This window comes from Mastomys coucha, unplaced genomic scaffold, assembly GCF_008632895.1.
Source record: "Mastomys coucha isolate ucsf_1 unplaced genomic scaffold, UCSF_Mcou_1 pScaffold14, whole genome shotgun sequence".
NCBI lineage: Eukaryota > Metazoa > Chordata > Mammalia > Rodentia > Muridae > Mastomys > Mastomys coucha.
The window spans coordinates 119,557,724-119,561,870 of NW_022196896.1; the positions used below are offsets into that span (position 1 = coordinate 119,557,724).

Consider the following 4,147-nt stretch of genomic DNA (forward strand, 5'->3'; position numbering starts at 1 on the left):
CATCTCCTGCTCCTGAGAACCATCTCCAGCTCCTGAGAACCATCTCCTGCTCCTGAGAACCATCTCCTATGCTCTTCTTTCTTTAGCTTTGCTCCTTCCCTCTAACTCTTTAGGAGATAGTTTCTCTATATAAAATTCATTAGTTTGTTTTTAATATAAACACTAAAGAGAAAAATTTATACTATATCAAAAACTCCCATTGGCTCTCTTGCACATATGTAGTGGATATTCAGTGTGGTCTTCATGAAGGTTCTCCAACAATTGAAGCCGGTGTTGTCCCTGACTCTGTTGCCTGTCTGTCTGGGCCTAACTGGGCTTCTTTGTCTGGCCTCAGTGGGAGAGGATTCTCCTAATCCTGCAGTGACTTGATGTACCCAAGGGGGCTCCCCGGGGGGCTCCCCTTCCTCAGAGGAGAAGAGGAGGGGCCATATGAGGGAGGGATGGGAGGAGAGGGGAGCTTCGATCAGGATGTGGAGTGAATGGATAAATAAATCAATAAAAACAAAAAACAACCCCTCCCAATTTGTAAAAGCACTTTATTTTGAGAACTGTATTCCCACCTATTTTCTCCTTGAGTGGCTTTCCGTTTCTTAACCCTGGTGCCTAAGTCCACACTAAAAATATCTTCATTATATCAGCTAGCACAAAAATTCCTGTGTTAAAGCCCCAAATCCCTGTTTGGCCTGTGAGTTGAAGTCCCTAAAAGTGTAGAACACTTCAGGTGGCTAAGGACAACCATGTATAGCCATGCTTGGATCCCTCGCTGGTAATGTTTTTAAAAGGGTGTCAGCCCTACTAAGCACAGCTCGAGTGTCACACTTGTGCTGTTTCTTCAAACCTAGACAACCTCACCATGATCAATTTGAGATTTTTAACTGCTTAGCACTATGGTAGAAAAAAAATCAAACCAACAGTCTAACTTAGCATTGACAATGGTGCCTGGAGAGATGGCTCAGCCATTAAGTGCTTACTGCTCCTGTAGAGGATGAGAGTTAGGTTTCAGTACCCACATCAGGTGGCTCACAACGGCCTGTAACTCCAGCACCAGCTGATCCAATGCTTTCTTCTGGCGTTTATAGGCATCCACAGGAACATGCATGCAAGTGCTCTCTCTCTCTCTCTCTCTCTCTCTCTCTCTCTCTCTCACACACACACACACACGCACGCACGCACGCACATGCACACGCACACACATGCACACGCACACACACGCACACGCACACACACGCACACACATGCACATGCACACACATGCACACACACACTCACACACACGCACACACACGCACATGCACACACATGCACACACACTCACACACACACACTCACACACACACACACACACACACACACACTCACACCCAAATAGAAATAAATCTTTTAAAAACCTGACAAATTATAAATATTAAGTAAAAGAGTTACACATATACTTTTAAAAATCCATCTTTTTATGTGATTATGTATGTATTGTCTCATGTGTATATACCCACACATAGACATACTCACATACATAATTAGAATAAATCTTTCAAAAAAATAACCTTAGTTGGAAATAATTTACCTCCAGCTATTCTCAATAATGCTTTTATTCTTGGCTAGTCTTGTTATTTTCTTTCCTGCTTCTAGAGCCAATTTGTCAGTGAGCTCAAGCAGCACATCCTAATTTGCCAATATAATGTACATCAAAAGGAGCATCCTTAGGGTCTCTTCATTATTGTCATGTTACTGGAAAAATTGGGATGCCTTCATTGACCTCTCAGTTTCATTAAAAAGAATTTATAAAATTCTCTTACATCAATTCATTACTTAAATTAATTAATTAAATTTAATTAAAAATTCATGGGGCCAGAGAAATGGCTCTATGGTTAAGAGCACTGTCTGTTCTTCCAAAGGTCCTGAGTTCAAATCCCAGCAACCACATGGTGGACTACAACCATCCGCAGTGAGATCTGATGCCCTCTTCTGGTGTGTCTGAAGACAGCAACGGTGTATTCACATAAAATAAATACATCTTTAAAAAGATTAAGAATTCATAAAAGAACTTAACAATGGACTTTGAGGGAGTCTCTAAGACAATTTTATTGGAGTTTGAGAGAAAACTCCCCGTCTTCTGGTGGTTTCTAACTGACCTAGGAGCCCAAGATGGGAATCTGACTTCCCTGGTATAAAGCTGACAAGTTCAAACATGGGGTGGCCTGCAAGGGTATGAGGCAAAGACCTGCGCTGGCTTTGGTGCTCTAGGGTGACGGCTTGCCCAGGTCAAGCTGTACCATCCCTGCCAGAGCCCAAAGGCTTCCATTTCCTCTCTGTGACTCTTCACCCAAGGAAGACTTCGCTTGGGATGGCGTGAGTCTGTGTGGAAACACCACTTTCCTGGACAATCCCTGTCCTTGGAACTCACTGAATGGGCCACTTTGGCAGTGCTATGGGGGAGGCCCTGCTCTTTGACTGAGGTCTCCATGGAAACCCAGAGCTGTCTCAGAAAAGGATGCTTCTAATGGGTGACACCCCATCCCCTTCATAGACCTCAGTTTACCCTGTGTACAATGGGAGTGACTTGATGGTATCTGGAGCCTCTCTGGGTCCTGCTCTGTTTCCAGGCTGGGGAGTGGGATCAGGCTCCCAGTGGTCTGAATCCACAGTTCTTGTGGTCCTAGACTTTGGGAAACCATCCAAATGTACAGAGAATGTCTCTCTTGTGCCTGTTCAGTCTGAAGGGACACGTGGCTCCTTGCACCTGTTTCTACTTGGGTACAATTGCCCTTTGAGTGCAGAGCTGGGGTCTTCCAGGAGACAGGAAGCTACTCAGAAGCCCCAGAGCTAGCAGTGGGTGAGCAGGACAGTGTGCATCACGGAGCTTGTGGTAGACCCAGAGGACCTAAGGCTTGGCGCTCGTGGTGGTCTGCAGAGCCTGATAGTGCTTTACGTGAGTGACTGTCTTCTGCTTCTCTATCCTGTCTACGATCTGGGAGGTCCTACTAGGTTCTCATGGAGACTTGATCTTCATCCAGGTGCTATGTAGGAAGCCTCCTCTCCGTGTTCTGGACTAGTTTCTTCTGTATGGCTCATGGTAGGCTGGCCAGGAGTGACTGGTGTGGGCTATGTGTCTGGCTGTGTTCTGGTCTGGGGGTGGGGGGAGGCGGCTAGCCATGAGCTGTTTGGCTGGAGGTGGTCTGGCCTAGATGTCTGTGGGCTCTGACTGTTCTTGTCCTGCAGGTAAAGCAATCCCTGCCCTGTTTCCCCATCAATCCTACATCAGATATATACACTCACTATTTGGTCTACCATGGTGCAAGTCAGACAGCGGTCTCTGGCAGATTCAGTTCACACTCCCAATGTATCCCTAATAGGTCCTCCTGTGTGTGTGGGGGCTAAGTGGGAAGAAAACATTCTCTGGGACTGCCTGGCCACCCTCCTGTGGATTCAGTTCCGAGTGGAAGTATTTTCTATCTGACTCTCAGTCCAGGGCCCCACAGATGCGAATGCATGGATGGGGAAGGGGGTGGCTGAATGGACAAGAAGGGGGTAAGGTGATCATAATCAGGGCTCTGGTCACACAGAGATGGATGCCCACTTGATCCTTGGCTCGTGGGTGAGGTTAGGAAATGGCCACTGGGGCAGGGTATAGAGTGGGAGACAGGACAGCAGATAACCCTAAGGAGAGGCCTTTGTCCTTCTGTGTTCACCACATCCTCCTGGTTCCAGGATTCTGTCCACCCCTCCTCTACCTTCTCAGTCTCACATTGACCATGCTCTGACTGGGAGGAATCCATTTAGGGCTAAGCCAGGACTCCTCTGCTCTTCTTGGCTTTTCTTTTTCTGCCTTTTGATCAACCTCACTCCTGGCGCTCTCTGGTGCTCACAAGTCACTTGGGGGTATGTATGCTGCAGGTAAGGGCTGTTCTGCTGTTTATGTACAGCCCCCTAGGCAGCCTAGAGGGTTCAGTGTGTCCATCTCCTGTGTCTGAAGCTATTTGCAATGGAGATTTTAGGGGGCTCCCTTCTGCTTCTATGTGGGTGGGTGCCAGGATTCATCTGCCCCTGCTGTGTGATGTCTGGTCTTACATACCATAGTTGTGGATATTAAATACCTCTCCCCCACTTTCTTTTTCTTCTGCTTCTGCTTCTCCTCCTCCTCCTCCTTCTC

The 4,147-nt window shown here is 46.9% G+C and overlaps 1 protein-coding gene across 1 annotated transcript in view; it reads left to right on the forward strand.

Annotated features, from left to right (window-relative positions):
* The first annotated feature begins 3,998 nt into the window (after positions 1 to 3,998).
* The window catches only part of Neu4 (neuraminidase 4), a 4,004-nt gene continuing 3,855 nt past the window's right edge, over positions 3,999 to 4,147 (forward strand). Inside the window, exon 1 of the mRNA XM_031368940.1 lies at positions 3,999 to 4,017. The gene's annotated coding sequence lies outside the window, so the exon portion shown is untranslated. The remainder of the gene's footprint in view (positions 4,018 to 4,147) is intronic.